Genomic DNA, 18,947 nt, shown 5'->3' with positions numbered 1-18,947 from the left:
CTTCTTAACTTTTTTCACTCATGACCCCTTTTCACCCGAGAAATTTTTACATGACCCCGGGTATATAAGTATATGAAATAGGTATACAGATCAAACATTTGCTGACAATAAATCATAAAGAAATGTATTTTAAAACAATTCTTTGGTGCACATATAATTTTACCATTTATTAAATACAAAAGCAAATTTACATGCTAATGAGATGGATGTGCTTATTTATTTTTACATAAAGAGTTAAATCCTGGTGGAATATTTGATATTTCAGGATATAGAATATCTTCAACATTTTTCAGAGTTGATCAATATTTTGATTTTATAGTTGTCAATGCTGAGAATGCCACTTTGCACAAATATGTAGTACAACACGGTAGATGTATATTTAGAGCCATTTCAGAAATTGTTGGAAATTCTGTCCTAATCCCAAGCCAAAATTCATTTAATGATTCTTTGGGAAACTCAAGTTTTAAACCTGTGTCACTTGATAACTTAGCAAATTCTTCTTGAACTTTTAATGACAGATGACTGATTTTTTAAAAATTTCAATTGGATATGGTTTATGAATCCAACTTAGCTTTTTAGGATAAAAATTTGAAGGGAAGTATTTCTGAAACTGTGTCTCCAAGCACTTCAGATGATCAATTATTACCCTTACAATTAAATCTTTGGGAAAGTTATTTTCAATTATAAAATCTTCTGTAGCTGTAAACATTTCTAAAGAACCATTTTCCACTCTATTATTCCATATGATAACTTTTTTTAGTAAAACTTAAATTTTATATTTTAACATAAAGATGTTATATTTTTTTTCCTTGAAGCAACATATTTAAATCATTGAGTTTTTCAAAAATATCCAACAAATAACACAGTTTTAGAAGCCATAAGTCACTATGGAAAAAATTAATAAAATCAGATCTCTGTTCAGTCAAAATATAACTTCATTTTTCAATTTCAATAATCTGTTTAAACACTGCCCTCTTGAAAGCCACCTTACTTCTGCATATTGTAATAAGCCTTTGCAACCGGAGTCCGTGTCTTTCCAAAGGTTTGAAAACAAATGACTATTAATGACATGGTTTTTAATGAAGTTAGTGATTTGGATACTATCACGAAGCATATCTAACTTTGGTGATGTTTTTTGGACTGTGAGTTCTTCCTGATGGATCATGCAGTGAGTGAAAGTGATATGTTCATTATTACCAGCTTTAACTTTTGCTACAAATTCAACATTCTCACACATCATTGCTCCAGTCAGTACAGACTCCAGTGCAATTTTTTCCATTGTAAACCTTCATTTGTGAAAAATTCATTGACTTTAAGATATATATATATATATATATATATGTATATGTCTATCTATATCTATCTATCTATATCTATATCTATATCTATATCTATATCTATATCTATATCTATATCTATATCTATATCTATATCTATATCTATATCTATATCTATATATACCTATACCTATACCTATACCTATACCTATACCTATACCTATATCTATATCTATATCTATATCTATATCTATATCTATATCTATACCTATATCTATACCTATACCTATACCTATGTCTATGTCTATGTCTATGTCTATATCTATATCTATATCTACATCTATATCTATGTCTATATCTATGACTATATCTATCTTCCCCTCTTGTGAGGAGTGACAAAACAATAATCCCTCATGTATACTTCCTTCATAAACATGTCTTATATAAAATAACAACTGGGCCCTGTTAGGAATATCAGTTGTTTCATCTAACTTAATTGCAAACTTTGGGCTGCCCTTAAGCCTGGTAACAAGCTGCTGGGATTGGTCGTTGCCAATTTCAGCAATTCTTTTGAAAACAGTATCTTTTGATAAAGGAATTTTATAAATTTCATCCCCCATACTTTTTCCCATGAGTTATTTCTGACATTTTAACAGCAGCAGGGAACATGAGATCTTCTCCCTCATAGGGGTTTTTAGTTTTTGCAATTAAATAAGAAGTTTTGTAAGATGCAGTTCAATACTCTCCATTGACAGTAACAAATCTCTCAAAACAGTTTTTCTTTATTTGAAGATTTTAAAAGCTGTTCAAAATGTTCCTTTGGTTTATTGCAGTACACTGCATGCTTGGTATTAAGATGTCATTTTAGTTTGGCTGATTTCATGCTCTGCACAGCCAAAACTTTGTTGCAAATTAAGCAAAGAGCATCATCATTATTAGAAGCAAATCTGTATTACGAAAGTGATTTGATATATTTTCTTTTTCATGTCAATTTAGGTGTAGTACAACCTGGTAGTGAAGACTCTGCCACATTGTCATCAATATTTTTACCTCTTCTGTCTAAATTTAGTCACCTATCCATAACTGAAAAATATTTTTGTCCTAAAATATAAATAAATATTGCTAATAATTTCTCAAATTAATACTAGCTTTAATATATGAAATTACATTAGTTTGTGCTTAATTTTAAAAATTGTTGTTCACACTTACATATAACACAGAGATGATGGTAGAGAAATATTATTAAAAGACTTTGTCTTTACTTGCTGCAATTAAACATGTTTCTGTAAAAAGAAAGAGATAACAGCAATTTTAAAAATCAAACATTCTAACACAGTACAATAGAAAGATATACTAATTTGATACTTTGATGCTGAGGAATGATGGTAGGAAAATATTGTCTTTATTTTTCTGTAATTAAACTACTATGTTTCTGTAAGAGCAGAAGACTTTGTATGTACAGTAAAAACACTGCAATTCATAAAATACAACAGTCTCGGATCTGGGACGAGGTGTTCCTGGCAGCGCTCATTGGCATTGCATTGTATGATGGCATGTGCAGTGCAAAAGGCACATGTGTGTTCAGAAACAAGGCTGCAGTGAAGCTGCATGATGCAACCCAGGCAAGCGCTGCCAGAAACACTTCAGATGCATTATGCATTCTGTTTTGAATTAATTTTTGGTTGTTGTGCATTCAGAAACCTTTTACTGTTGCCACATTTTTCCCGACCCTCACATGCAGCTTCATGACCTACAGTTTAAGAAGTTTTGCTCTAAGCTATGGAGGAGTTGTGGATCCTTGTCGGTGGGGGGAGAAGGAGAGGGGAGGAGGAAGTGGGGTGGAGCTGCCATGCTAAGTTCCCGTCTCTAATGAAATCACCGGTCTCAACCAAAGATTAAAAATAAAAGCAAGGGGCGGGGGTTGGATTAGATGAGGTCCCTTCTTCATCTAAATCTATGGCCATTAGATGAATTTCTTATGAAATCTGGCCCGATGCAGGTAGGTTTAGCCATGCCACCATTCTCCTTTTGCTCAGAAAAGATCCCTCTGCTCCTATGGCATTACCTTCCCATTTATGAATTCGTCCCACAGCCTGCATTTTGAGGAACTGACCACCCCAAGCAAACTCATGAATTTATTCCTAATTATTCCCCTGCCTCTTCAGACTTCTCCACTGCATTCTCACCCTGTAAAGTTCCTCCACCCTGCAGCTCCCCCTCTGATCGGTAAATTCCTTTCAGAGTCTTGGTTTGGAAGAAATGCTAGTGACGCTCATTCCTTCACTCCTTTTTTGGATTCCATTCCTGATTCTCTAGACTCCTTCTTTATGGCGATAACTTTATCCTCTTCCTTCCTCTGCCCTTTGATTTTCAGCTCCCTTTCATGTCATCTTCCTCCCTTAACAATAGCTTCTTGAGGACAGAGACTGTTTTTTCCTCCCATACATTTAGGATAGTGCTTGGCACACAGTAAATGCTTAAAAATGCTTGCTAACTTGTTGATAGAGAGCACTTATTTTAAAAATGTAAATTTGCTTAGAGACCTTGGGTTTTATCATTCATGCCCTTTTTGTAGTAAAACATGGAGAGGGGGGAGTTATTGCTTTAAAACCTATCTAACGTAGGAATAAAAGCCTAAGGAAAGATAGAACTTTTACCCATTAGTTATAAGGACACTCACAAAAATAAAAGTTCATGACTCAACTGAATTGGAAAGTCAACTATTGAACATGTGACCTGCTTAACACTAGTGATACCTTGTACCCTTAAAGATCAGAGAGCAGTAGTTTCCCTGAAGCTCTGTTAGGAGTGACATTCCTGGAAATGGGAGTGATGTCTTTGTAAATAACTGGACTTGACTATTCTGTAATGGTCCCTTGGCCAAAGTGAGTTTTCTAGAAATAAACAACCAAGTAGGAACTGGCATCGTGAATCCTGAGATTGACCAGCAGCCTTGTCTCTGACCTTGGTGGCTTTTGTAGATCTCTCTGTTCCTTTCTGTTATTTTTATACTTTTTTTATTTTAAATACACCATGGATGAGGATGTGTCATGTAATTGGGGCTTTACTGTGGTAATCACATGGCATAACAGTAATTACTGAAACCAATTCCAAAGTAACCGATTTAAGCTGTTTGTGGGTGTGAGCTAGACCTGTCTGTCCTTTAGGACTCTTTTGGTTTAATCTATTTTTTTTCTCTTAAATCCACATGTGTGTGGTTTGTACTTCAGCTGAACTCCCTTACTCTTGCACTGCCTTCTTTGCTCCCCACTCCAGCACATAAAAGTGCAGAGGGGGAGGTTAGGAATCACAGGGGGGCCTCATTACTTAGAACACACACCTACTTTTTTGATTGTAACTATGCAATAAACCCTGGAGGGGGGGGGAAACTATTTCTGATCCCAATATTCCTTCTAGATATAAGTAACACATATCCTTGGCCCGTGACTAATGTCTATATTTACACGTTATTGGGTAGAAAACCAAAATCAGACCAAGAATCAGAGTACTTAGCCCATTTGGGCCTAATTTTGATGGTACAGAATCCCTCACATGCTTGGTTAACTGTAGATAGGGCCAAGATTCCATTGAGGTTATTACAAGTGTACACATAAGGCATACTGGTAACATCATTTTGACGTGTTAACAACTTGGCTTAGAAAAGAAGTGTCCCAGCCCTAAATAGTCAGGAATATTTGTAATCCCATTGAACTGGCCAAAAATGATAGCAAGAACTTATTTCAAATAAACTGTGACTTTTCATTCACCTGCTGGGTGTTAACATCTGCATGAAGACACCCAGAATGTTGATCCAGGTTGAAGGCTTTAGAGAGAGAAACATCCCAAACCCCTCAGGGATTACTCCTAGAACCCTGAGGGGAAGACGTATCAGCCTAGTTCTGAGACAGTGTGTTTGGGGAGATCGTGCTTGCTCTGCCATAATAAAAGTTAGAATGGTAAAAGTATCTTGGTACAAGAAATTCGGGGAGGAAGGAGTACTTTTAGATGGAAATGCTAGGGGAGGATCCATGGAAGCGTTTGTTCCTGAAATAGATCTTACAGAAAGAGGAAAATGTGGGGCAGAAATGTTAGAAATAACTGAGCTTTTTAATCTGGGTGACTAAAGATTTTAGTGACATTAACACAAATGAGGAAGTTAGAATGAAGGTCAGATCATAGACTGTGGATAAGATCTAAGGGTGAGATCATCTAGTCCAGGGATTCTTAACTTGGGTATCTATGAACTTACACATACACACATTGTGTGTGTGTGTGTGTGTGTGTGTGTGTGTGTATACACACACACACACATACACATACGATATATATAATATACATGTACCATATATACATATACTATATATATGTATATATATATGCACATACTATCTATCTATCTATCTATCTATCTAAAATATGGATAGATATAGATAGATACTTCAATAAGTGTATTTCAATGTGATAAAGTTTTTTTGGCAAGTCTGTGTATTTTATTTAATGGTTTTAAGAACATTACTCTGAGAAGAGGTCCATAGGCTTTGCCAGATTCCCAAAGGTATCCCCAATCTTGAACAACACCCTCATTTTACTAATGAGGAGTGGCAGCTAGGTGGCGCAATGGATAGAGCAAAGGCTCCGAAGTCAGGAGGATTTGAGTTCAAATCCAGCCTTAGACACTCACTATCTGTATGACCCTGGGCAGGTCACTTAACTGCTTCCCCCCAAAAGATGAGGAAACTAAGTCTTACAGAAGTCAAGGGACTTGTTGAGGGTCACACGGGTATAAGGTAAAAGAACTGGGTTTCAATCTCAGGTCTTCTGACTCCCATTCTAGCACTTTTTGTACTGCTTTGATGGAGATAATACCAATGATTCTCTATAGACTTCACTAAGATTGAATAGCAGAGGTTATCTAGAAATAAAGAACAACAGGATGAGAGCACAAGGGTAAAGGGAGGAGGCAGAGCCAGTGGTGAAGGAAAGTGTATTACTGAAGCAGCTACCCAGGGGGTCAAGACTGAAGGACCAGTAATGAATCTTGAAAAAGAAGAATTGGGAAGGACTGAGGGAGTGGAGGTTGTGATGAGATTGAAGAGAAGGATCAGCAGCAGTGAGGACTGAGAAAAGATGGAAAGGAAGATGGCGGTTATGAGAGAGAGGGAGCCAGAGGGGAGCTGAACCAGCTTCAACAGGCTCCTAAGAATCCATTGTTAAATTTTCAGGGTGAGCATTTATGTTTCATATGTCAGCCAATGCCACAGGTCAGGGCTTGATTTATTGTTTTATTGGTTGTCTAGGCTTAAGAAAGTGATAGAGAAAATGCTAATAATACAGGTTAAAATTAAAAGGATGTCATGTGACTTTATTCTTTGAGAGAGCTGGCTGTTAAACACTTCTGGTGGAAGGCTGAGCAGTTTGGAGTAAGGGTGAGGTCTGTGTTGTAACCACCCATGGAAAAGAAAGGGGAGGGGGAGAGAGAGGGTAATAATTTGACTGCTAAACCATTTAAAAATGTTTGATTTCCCAGAGCACACTTTTGAATATGGGTTCTCTTGCTGGTTATGGGCATTTTTACTGGCTGTTCCCCATGCCTGGAACGACCTGCTTCCTCATTTAAGCCTCTTTCCTTCATTTGTTTGTTCATTCGCTCGTTCATTCATTCCTTCTTTCCTTCCTTTCCTGCCTTCCTTGTCTTCTCAAATCTTAGCTAAAATCTCACCTTTTTTGTCATTTACTTTTTCCCAATTACATATAAACAAAAAAATTTAACATTCATTTTTTAAATGTTGAGTTCCCTATTATATTCTTCCTTCCCTCCTTTCTTTCCCTCTTCCTTGAGAAGACAAGGAATTTCGTATATATTATATATACGTAGTCATACAAAATATTTCCATATTAGCTATGTTGCAAAAGAAAACACAGACCAAGCAGCCACCACCAACAAACAAAACCCCCAAGAAAAATAAAGTGAAAAAAAAAGTGCTTCAGTCTGCATTCACATTCCATCAGTTCCTTCTCTGGAAGTGGATAGAATTTTTTATTATGAGTCCTCTGGAATTGTCTCGGATCAGTAGCTAACTCATTCAAAGAAGACCATCATACAATATTACTGTTACTATGTAAAATGTTCTCCTGGTTCTGCTCACTTCATTTTGAATCATTTCATATATGTCTTCTCAGGTTTTACTGAAAGCATTCTGCTTGTCATTTCTTATAGCACAATAATATTCCATCACAATCATACACCATAACTTGTTTAGTCATTCCCAACTGATGGACATCTCCTCAATTTCCAATTCTTTGCCACCACAAAAAGAGCTGCTACAAATATTTTTGTGCATTTAGGTCCTTTTCATTTGTTTCTTAAAACCTCTTTAAGATGCAGACCTATTAGTGGTATGCTGGGTCAAAGGGTACATACAGCTTTATAACCCTTTGGGCATAGTTTCAAATTGCTCTTCAGAATGGTTGGATCACTTTACAACTCCACCAACAGTGTATTAGTATCCTTATTTCTCTATATTCCCTCCTACATTTATAATTTTCCTTTTCTGTGATATTAGCCAATACGATAGGTGTGAAATGGTACCCCAGAGTTGTTATTTAATTTGTGTTTCTCTAATCAATAATGATTTGCAGAATTTTTTCATAAGGCTATAGATAGCTTTGATTTCTTCATCTGAAAACTGCCTCTTCATTTCCTTTGACATTTATAAATTGGGGAATGACTTGTGTTCTTATAAATTTGATTCCACTTCAGAATATATTTGAGAAATGACACTTGTGTCAGAGATACTGTAGCATTATTCCTCAGTTTTCTACTTTCCTTCTAATTTTGGTATCATTGGTTTTGTTTGTGCAAAAACTTTCAAATTTTGTAATATGAAAATTATCCATTTTACATTTAGTAATGTTCTGTATTTCTTGTTTTGTCCTAAATTTCTCTCTTCTCGATAGATCTAACAGGTAAGCTATTCCATGATTTCCTAATTTGCTTATGGTATCACCTTTAATGTCTAAATCATGTATGCATTGGTATATGGTATGAGATGTTAGTCTATACCTAGTTTCTGCCAAAGAGCTTTTCAGTTTCTCTAGCAATTTTTGTCAGGTTGTGAGTTCTTCTACCAAAAGCTTGGATCTTTGATTTTATCAAATGCTAGCTTTCTATAATCATTTATTGTTGTGTATGATGTATCTAATCTATTCCATTGATTCACCACCATATTTCTTAGCCAGTACTAGATTGTTTTGATGGTTATCACTTTGTAATTTAGTTTGAAATCTAGAACTGCTACAATACCTTCTTTCACATTTTTTTTTCTTTGCTTCCCTTGATATTCTTGACCTTCTGTTCTTCCAGATGAATTTTGTCATTTTGTTCAATCTCTATAAAATAACTTTTTGGTAGTTTGATTGGTATGGCACTAAGTAAATTAATTTAGGTAGAATTGTTATCGGTATTATATTGGCTTGCATGCCCATGAACAATTAATATTTCTTCATTTGTTTAGATCTGACATTATTCGTGTGCAGAGTTTTGTAATTGTGTTCATATAGTTCCTGGGTTTGTTTTGTCAGGTAGACTCCCAAGTATTTTGCATTGTCTTCAGATATTTTAAATGGAATTACTATTTCTGTCTCTTGCTACTAGACTTTCTTGGCAATATATACAAATGCTGATAATTTATCTGGGCTTTTGCTCATCTTTTTCCTTGGAATGTTTTTTGTTGTTGTCTGCTATACAATGCTGTGAATCTCTGCCTATAGTTATTCAGGCACTCCATCTACCAGATCTAATGACTTAAATCTATTCATCACCTCCACTTCATATTCATAAGGGCTGTTATTTAGGTCATACCTATATGGTCTGATGGTTTTTCTGTTTTCTTCATTTTGTCTGGATTTTGCAATAAGAAGCTCATTATCTGAGCCACAGACAGCTCCAAGTCTTGTTTTAACTGACTGTATAAAGCTTCTCCACCTTTACCTGCAAAGTATAAAATCAATCTGATTTGAATATTGACCATCTGGTGATGTCCATGTGTAGAGTTTCCTTTTGGGTTGTTGAAAAAGAGCGTTTGTCATAATTAGTAAGTTATCTTGAAAAAATTCTCTGCCCTGCTTAATTTTGTACTCCAAGGCCAAATTGGCTATTATTCCAATTACCTTCTGATTTTCTACTTTAGTATTCCGATCCCCTACAAATAGCTGAGGAAAGAAGGAAAGCAAAATGTAAAGGAGAATGCAGAATTCCAGAGAAAAGCAAGAATTTTCTTAAATGACCAATGCAAATAGAAGAAAACAATAGAAAAGAAAGAAGAGAGATCTCTTTAAGAAAATTAGAGATATCAAGGGAAAATTTCATTCAAAAAATGGGCATGCTAAAAGAATAATATGATAGGGATTTAACGGAAGTAGAGGAGATTTAGAAAAAAAAGTATCAAGAATACACAAAAGAACTATACAAGGAAGACTTAACATCACCACCAGGATGGTGTGGTTGCTGATGTATAGCTAGACATCCCAGAGAATGAAGTTAAGCAGGCCTTAGGAACACTGTTAACAATAAGGCTAGTAGAGGTGGTGGAATCTCAGCTGATCTATTTAAAATTCTTCAAGATGATGCTGGTAAAGTACTGTACTCAATATGCCAGCAAATTTGGAAAAACACAAGAGTGGCCACTGGATTGGAAAATATCAGTTTGTATCCCAACCCTAAAGAAAGGCAATGTAAAGGAATGTTCAAACTACCAAGCAATTGAACTCATTTCACATGCCAGTAAGATCATGCTTAAGATTCTGCAAGCTGGACTTCAGCAATATATGAACCAAAATTATAAGAAGCAGAGGAACTAGAAAGCAAACCAACATTCACTGGATTTTGGAGAAAGCAAAGGAGTTACAGAAATCGTCTACTGTGCTTCATCGACTACACTAAATCCTTTGACTGTATGGGTCACAACAAAATGTGGTAAATGCTCACAGAGATAGGAGTACCAGATCATCTTACTTGTCTCCAGAGGAACCTATATGGTGGCTAAGAAGCAACAGTTAGAACTGAACATGGAACAGCTGATTGACTTAAGACTGGAAAAGGAGTATGACTAAGCTGTATATTGTAGCCTTATTTAACTTGCAGGTAGAGTACATCATGAGAAATGCCAGGCTGAATGAATCAAAAGCCAGAATTAAGGTTGCCAGGAGAGATATCAACAATCTCAGATATGCAGATGACATTACTCTGATGGCACAAAGTGAAGAGGAATTAAGAAGCCTCTTGATGAGGGTGAAAGAAGAGAGGGTAAAAGGTGACTTGAAGCTTAACATAAAAAAAAAATTAAGATCTTGGTAACTGGTCCCATCACTTCTTGGCAGAGGGAGAAGAAATGGGAGCAGTGTCAGATTTTGTATTCTTGGTCTCAAAAATCATTGCAGGTGGTGACTGCAGCCATGAAATTAAAAGACACTTGCTCCTTGAGAGCAAAACTATGGCAAATCTGGACAGCATATTAAAAAACAGAGACATCATCTTGCAAACAAAGGCCCATAGAGTCAAAGCTATGGTTTTTCCAGTAACAATCTATGGCAGTGAAAGTTGGACGATAACTCTCAGAACTCAGAAAACACAGACTTAACACTTTTGAATTGTGGTGCTGCAGAAGACTTTTGAGAGTCTCTTGAACAACGAGGAGGCCAAATCAGTCAATACTTCAAGACATTAATTCAGGCTATTCACTGGAAGATCAAATACTGAAGATGAAGATCAAATACTTTGGCCATATAATGAGAAGATGGGGCTCATTGGAAAAGGCCCTGACATTGGGAAATATTGAAAGCAAAAGGAAAAGGGAACAGCAGAGAATGAGATGGGCAGGCTTGGATGCAATGAATATGAACTTGGAAAGACTTTGAGGGACAGTGGAGAATAAAAAGGCTTGGTATGCTATGGTCCATGGACATATAAAGAGTCAGACATGACTGAATAACTGAACAACACCACTTATCTCCTGCAACTCTGCTAAAGTTGTTAATTATTTCAACTAGTTTTTTAGCTGATTCTTTATGGTTCTCTAACTATATGATCAAACCATCTGCAAAGAGTGCTAGTTTGGTTTCACCATTACCTGTTCTAATTTATTCAATTTCTTTTTCTTCTCTTATCACAATAGCTAGCATTTCTAGTATAATATTGAATAGTAGTGGTGCTAATGGACATCCTTGCTTCACCCCTGAACTTATTGGGAACGCTTCTAGTTCATCCCTGTTACAGATAATGCTTTCTGGTGGTTTTAGATAGATATTACTTTTTTTTAAGGAAAGCTCCATTTGTTCCTGTGCTTTCTAGTGTTTTTAATAGGAATGAGTATGGTATTTTGTCAAAAAGCTTTTCCTGTATCTATTGATATAATCATACATTTTTTGTTGTTTTTGTTATTGATATGGTCAATTTTGCTGATAGTTTTCATAATGTTGAAGCAGCCTGCATTCCTAATAGTAAGCCCACCCGGTCATAGCGTATGATCTTTGTGATATAGTCCTAATTACTTTTTGGTTGGAATGGAGTAACAATGTGTCATCCTTAATACTTTTCATCAAATAGAGATTCATTGTCCTAAGCTTGAGAATTTTGGAATGCCTAAATTTGTGTAATTCTATCATTGTGTAATTCTATCCTGTGTTTCTAACCACAAGCTCTTTGATACACTTAAAGAGTAGGGAAGTGTTAACTCCAAATCCAATGTTTTCTACATGTGGTAGTTCAAAACACACACACACACACACACACACACACACACACACACACACATTTATGTCTTGGAAAAATATCTTGTCTTATCTTTCATTATCCTTAGGTTTGATAAAAATAATCTACATTGTCACATCTCTCCCCTTAGGATAAAGAGCAGGTAGTCATTATGTCTGTTGATATTTCTTAACTGGTCGCTGTTGTTAAGAGGAAGGACTCAATTTCATCATGGGGTTATCAGAAAATGATGGAGATGGGGGAAAAAGACATTAATATCATTTTTAAAAAGAGACAATATGCTTTGAAATCCTTAGATGAAAGATGTGTTGTAATGACAATATCATAATTCTATATGAAATAAAGCAAAGTTCTAAATTTAAAGGTCTTCATATTCTGCTTCCTAGAAAGTTCTTCAAAGAGACCTTGAGAATGTCCTTGTGTCACTTCTTCTGACCACTGTGTGAATATACAACTTTATATGTATATGTATAAACATATATGTACTTGAATATCTAACAAAACTTGATTCTAGTCCATAGGGCTGAAGCAATCTCTCATTTTCTTTCCCTTAAGCATCCCCTCTGATCTGGACTTGCACACATGATCTGTATTAGATTCAGTTATTGGAGAACCTGACCTGTAGTGAAAGGGGTTAGGATCCCTTTTTCTCAAACTGCGTGGTTTGTGAAACCCCTTCCCTTCCTGAATTACATGGAAATTTTACTTAAGGTTTAAGTATCAGCTCGTGTCTAAAATCTTCTCAAAGGGGGAGGAGGAGAAAGGTATTCAAAGTAAAATATAAATCAGATATGGTACAGGTATTTTTTTCCTGCACACAAAATACTTGCAATATAAATGTGCAGAATCTAAGGAATCAATCACATATAACTTATAACTACTGTTACAATTTGGCTCAGAGGTCACTATTTAAAACCATCTAGACATAAAACAGTTGTCAGGGTTAGGCACTTCAGATTTCATTTCATTTACCTGTCTAAACTCCCAGTCCATTTCTTCTGCTAATCCAGGCCAGAGCTTGCATTCATCTCCCTGCCCGTGGTTATTTTCTCTGATGAAGAAACTTCCCTTGTAGTTACATCCACTCAATGGATCCAGGACCTCTGGAACTCCCTGGGTTACTCCAAGTCCCAGGACAATATCTATTCACCTGCCTAGTAAAAGAAACAAAAGAAAGAAGGCAGCCAGTGACTCAATTGCAAGCTCTGCTAGTTGAGTAGGCTTGCTCTAGTAGATACAGGGAAATGCCTTAAGGTGGTCAATATGGGAGAGGAGCGCCACTCCCCCCACCCAATCTAGAGAAAGAGAGAGCTGCTTGTCATATGGAAGAGTTAAAAGGACAGTTGTCCACTGAGTCACTAGCTCTTCTTTCTCAATGGTCAATGGGGATATACTTCATCATTTGAAAGATGCAAAACTTTCAGGTCTGAGTCACATATGGCTGGGAGCAGCCCCCTTCTCTTCAAAGCTCTCAAAAGCTGAACTAGTACACATATGGTCAGTCAGGATCAGAAACGGCAGCTCGTAATTTTCTGTTCAACTCTTATTTACATCTACACACATGATACATACACGCACATGTATATACAATACATTTTGTATAGAATATAGAATAAAATACATATAAACATATAGACATTATGTATCTATGTACATACATAGATGCAATTATATATCGTATGTGTATGATTGTCTGACAGTGTGCACAGCTTGGTATGTCAATAGCGTTCCCCTGCCTCTCTACTGAGAAAAGAAAGTGTCATTGCATTTGAATTTTATCCATCTTGAAGTAGGTGGGAGGTAAGGTAGATATTCTACTCATTCTTTTTCAGGATAAAGAAATTATTTTTGCATTTTTACAAGAAAAATATCTAGTTATACCTCGTTCACATTATATTTTTGTGATTTGCCATTTTTTTGTTCTCCAAACTATTGCTGTGACATTTTTTTGGGTAATTAAACCAATTTCCTCCAAACATTGCACACATCACATGATTCACTACCAGGGCTGAAAAATCTGTACTATTAGTTATGGGCAAATTAACTTACTAAAAGAAAGTCCCATGGACAGCTCAGGCTCTTGTGCACTGCTGGCCATTCAGGTCACTTGAAATAGACTGCATCTGACACGGTGGTTAGCAGTAATTAATAAATGATAAACAAAACAATAAAACGTCACCCAGCAGCTAGCCTTGTGCAAGGCTCCAAATGTAGCTGTGACCCCCGCCAATCTGTCAAGCTAATTAGGAAGCTCAGACATCCATTAATATCACAATGCCCATGAGGCACGTGGTATGTTATGAATGCGTACGGTGTGAGGGCTGTGCTAAGGCGTGAATCTCTGGGGGCCATCTGTGTGAAAAAACCCATGGCTGATTGTGAGCATGCTTTTCTAGCTCATTCCTCATGCTCTGTCATTTACACCTCTTTTAAATGATGTGCTATTCAGATTGTGTCATACTCACATCCCAAAGAAAGTATTGTTATATTTCTGTCTCCTTGGACAAATATCAAAATTATCCAATTTTCTTTTCTGAGCTGCAAGACTATTTTAAATGTTGCACAATTTTTGGCCACATGGATATTCATTTAGATACTTATGCACCCTGGGACCTCTATTCTCCTCAGTCAAAGCCCAACATAAATCAGTCAGTTATCTATATAATGCCTCCTAGTATCCATCTAAACTTCAGAGGTTTTTGTTTTGGAAAGAAAGAATATATGCTGTTCTGCATTATTTCTTCAGCATGTAAATCCTTAGCAGCAAGGGAACATAGCCACAGTATGCTCACTCTAGCAAGATGCAGGTGATCAATACAGAATAATTAGAAAATATAATTTTCCAATATGCAATTTGAGGGAGTGGATGGGCTGCGTGCTCAGTTGAAAATCATTTTCATTTTACATGCTGCAAAAACTCAGATTATGGGCCCTACATGTCTTTGGTGAATTTGTTTCCCATCTTCTTGTGAACTTTAACAGTAAATATGGACAGGGTGTTAATTAAGAGTACTGCCAATCTAACTGAATAATGCAGTGCTGAAAATAGCACAAGGCAGGGAATTGACCTTCTGTGTCAAAGAGGTGATTCAGCTCTGAAGTCTCAATTTGGGGATGATGACGGCAGTACAATGAGACTCTAGAAAGAAAAAAAAAAGGAGTGGAGAGTGGTTTCATCACCAGCTCATTCCTTCTCTCCTAATCAGCTCTTAAATGCCGTCGGATGATGCTGTACTGAAGGTTTTTAAGGAGTATGAGAGGCACAGATAGTACTTTTTCTTCATCCTAAAGAGCTGCCAATTCTTCCCAATGAATGTTTGATTTCAAGCTGTTTTCACGAATGGGTTACAGTAAGCAATAGTATAAAAAAGGAGTTGGTTACCATTTGATGGGTGACATGCTGTCCATGGCCATGGAAGAAGTACAAAGAAAAGGCCAAATGGAAAAGGGATTCCCTGCAGATGATACCATTCTCCAGATGCTCTGTTGTAAATGGCATCATGTTTTATTGAACCAAGTCCTGGGGAACATCTCTACATGGAATCCAAAATTCCTCAAAAGAGCTCAGTCAGACTGTCTACGCAGAAAAAAACAACCCAAAAGGATGAAGAATTCCTAGACTCTGGAAGATGATAACATGCTGGGGTTGACAACCACCCAAACTGGTAACTTAGTAGAAGTATCTTGGGCAGAAATGCCACGTGGGCAAACATTGCCAAGGATTAGTGGGAAGGAGATAATGGAGAGGATTCCATTTGGGGAACTGTGATGTGTTTTTAATGACCCTCAAGTTTTCCCTTGAAATGAGAATCCATTACTTTTAACATCCATTATTCTTTCAGTGGCATTTTCTTTTTGTCATTCAGTTGCTTTTTCAATTGTGTCTGAATCTTAGTGATCCCACTGGGGTTTTCTTGGCAGAGAAACTGGAGTGGCTTGCCACTTCCTTTTCCAGCTCATTTAACAGATGAGGAAACTGAGGAAAACAGGGTTAAGTGACTTGACCAAATCCACACAGCTAGAAAGTATGTGAGGCCAGATTTGAACTCAGGAAGATGAATCTTCCCGAGTCCAGGCCTGACACTTTTTTCATCTCTCCATATGGAATTAAATCATTGAAGCAAAATTGCATCATCTAAAGGTCAATCAACAGAAACGTGGTAAGCCTAGATACGCTCTACCAAATGGAGACCTGGACACCAGAAACATCATGGTTCATGTCATAGAAGAGACAGTTCATTGGAAAAGGCAGTGGGCCAGTCTTGTCAAGGGAACTTAACCTAGGGCCCAGGACCTTTATTTATAATTATATTTCAGTAAAATTGCTTTCCCTTGTAATCCTATATATTTTGTTTTGTGGGTTAAAAGACATTATTTGGAGAAGAGTTTCATTGACCATCAAACTACCATTGGGATCCACTGTGAACAACCCTAATGGAGAGAGAGTGACAGGTAACTGTGTATTTCACCGATATTTGTGCAATGTCAGGACATCTGCAGGAAAGCTGCTAGATCTTTGGATGCATCCCCTGTGGAGGGTTTCAAGGAAGAAATGGGCACAAGATACACAGCATGGGAAAGCAGAAGGCATGGTTTACATGCTTTTGGGAATCTTTAATGGGTATGGCAAAGATCCATCTAAGTGGAGAGTATGAAGAGGCAACATCCCCTGATAAAAATCTTGGCCGCTAAGTATGTAACTGGAAAGTATCTTAGAACTGTCTCATTTTGCAGAGAAGAGGCTTAGGGAGAGTCAGTGACTGGCCCAGGGTCACCATGTCTGGGGATGGATTTGACCTCAGGTCTTTCTGACTCCAAGGGTAGTGCACTATATATCATGCCATCTGCCAGAAGCAAAAGCAGTCTTCTAGGTGTGCTCTCCATCGTTATCAACAACATCAATTATTGTTCTTTGTTTGAATACAATAGTACCTTAAGGGGCATTGAGGAATGGAAAGCCATTAGCTGCTAAACCCAATCGAGTCCAAATGGGTTTTAATAATTCTTCTGCCTGCTTCTCAATAGCTTTTTCATGTTCTTCAGCCCAAATTTGTGATTTCTTGCTGCCATCAGTTTGCTCCATCTATTCTGAATCTGCTTCCCTGGTTTACCCATAACTGTCTGAATGCAGGTCTAATGTTGGCATCACACTGCTCTTGTTGAAGGAAGGAAATGCAACTTTTGTCAATCATTTTCCTTGCAAGTCCTTAAAGGATTTTGTGTTGACTCATAGCTGGGTTTGGGACATTTGAGGTGGTCAGATAAGTGACCTCCAGATAGGAGAGATATTATAATCTCCATGCTTATTACCAGGCAGCTAGGTGGCACAGTGGATAGAGTGCTGGGCTTGGAGTCCGGAAGACCTGAGTTCAAATACAGCCTCAGACACTCACTAGCTGTGTGATCCTGGGAAAGTCACTTAATCCCATTTGCCTCAGTTTCATCGGCTTTAAAATGAGTTGGAGAAGGAAATGGTAAACCACTCCAGAATCTTTGTCAAAAAAACCTCAAATAGGGTTATGAAGAGTCAGACATGAAGAACAACAAATGCTTCTTACCAGGGAAGCAGTGTCATGGAGTAAGTAATGGAGCAAGCCAGGATGACTTGGGTTGAAATCCAGCCTCTGACATATATAGACTGTGTCTCTCTGGACAAGTCATGTAATGTCTCAGCAATCCAAGGAAATCAGTCAATCGATTTATATTTATTCAGCTCCTCCTAAGCACCAGGCACTGTGCTAAACCCTGGGGATGAAAAAAGAGTCAGAAGACAGTCCCTGCCCTCAAGGAGTTCACAATCTAAGGAGAAGAAATCATTCCAGCTGTCAATTTTCATTTATAAAGTGTGTTTCTTCACTGTGGACTCCCTCTCTCAGTAGAAGCACAGGTCCAGACCCACCCCTAAGTGGACTGCCCGCAGTGATCTTACTACTGACCAAACAATCTAGATGCTAAATAGGAGAATGGAAACCCTTTAATTGAAAAACCTCAATTCTAAAGAACAAAGAAATAGACATAGTAATATTTTTATTGATTTACATTGGGGTAAAAATTGGGATAAAAAAATTGGGATAAAAATGAGTTCCTTCTATTTGCCTAAGATACTGATTATAAAACATGGATGTATGCATCCTGTCTACAACTCAGTCCACACAATCTAAGTCCACATTGCCTTGGAAGGAAAAGTCAGATTGAAATATCTCAAAAAGACTAAAATCCTAACAAAGTATTAAAAGGCTCCTCTTTATACAAACACATGTGCACGCACACACACACACACACACACACACACACACACACACAATACATGTTAGATGCAGGAAGGTGTAGTGGAAAGAAAGCTATACTTAAAGTCCAGAAGTCCGGATTTCAAGTCTGGCATCTGACACAGTGACATGGCTGGGACTATAGCCAAGCCACGGAGCCTTCCACTGCTCTAGCATCTAGGCAATTCTCTAAAACCCTTCCTTTACAAAGAACTAGAGTCGAGTTGGGAGAGGGAGTTTTCTTCATCAGTAGTGTTCTATACTAATGAAATCATAGGTCTGGTCCAAAAAATTATTAATAGTAACAATAACAATGAATGAATGAATAAATGAATGAAGGAAAGGAATTTAGTAAATACTTACTGTGTGTCAAACACTGTGCTGAGTGCTAGGGATGCAAACACAAAAGCAGGACATTACCTACGCTCAAGGTTTTTTCATCCTGGTGTGGAGGAAGGAGTGATAGCAAGGAAGGGATGGTTTGATTTGGGAAGCCCCAGGGATGGTGAGGAGGCTACGGGGGAGTTAGTCGATGCTCCCTTTCCAGAATCAATGGCAGTATAGATTTGATTACAGTTCTCAGCCTAGAAGTGGAAAATGGGGGTAGGTGGCTGTAGGGCATTAACTTGGTGTCAG

At 37.3% G+C, this 18,947-nt stretch overlaps 1 long non-coding RNA gene across 2 annotated transcripts in view; it reads right to left on the bottom strand.

The window, feature by feature from the left end:
• Positions 1–2,460: 2,460 nt before the first annotated feature.
• Positions 2,461–18,947, bottom strand: part of LOC110210123 (uncharacterized) — a 40,636-nt gene continuing 24,149 nt past the window's right edge. Inside the window, exons 2-4 of one of the 2 annotated variants that reach the window (XR_002325028.2) lie at positions 17,604–17,790; positions 13,018–13,199; positions 2,461–2,560 (exon numbers count right to left, since the gene is read on the bottom strand). This is a non-coding gene — a long non-coding RNA (uncharacterized LOC110210123). The remainder of the gene's footprint in view (positions 2,561–13,017; positions 13,200–17,603; positions 17,791–18,947) is intronic. The other variant, XR_002325030.2, reaches the window with a different exon arrangement.

This window comes from Phascolarctos cinereus, unplaced genomic scaffold (assembly GCF_003287225.1).
Source record: "Phascolarctos cinereus isolate Bilbo 61053 unplaced genomic scaffold, phaCin_HiC Scaffold_7;HRSCAF=346, whole genome shotgun sequence".
Lineage (NCBI taxonomy): Eukaryota > Metazoa > Chordata > Mammalia > Diprotodontia > Phascolarctidae > Phascolarctos > Phascolarctos cinereus.
Note: the sequence above shows the minus strand (reverse complement) of the source record. Positions and strands in the feature narration are given on the sequence as shown.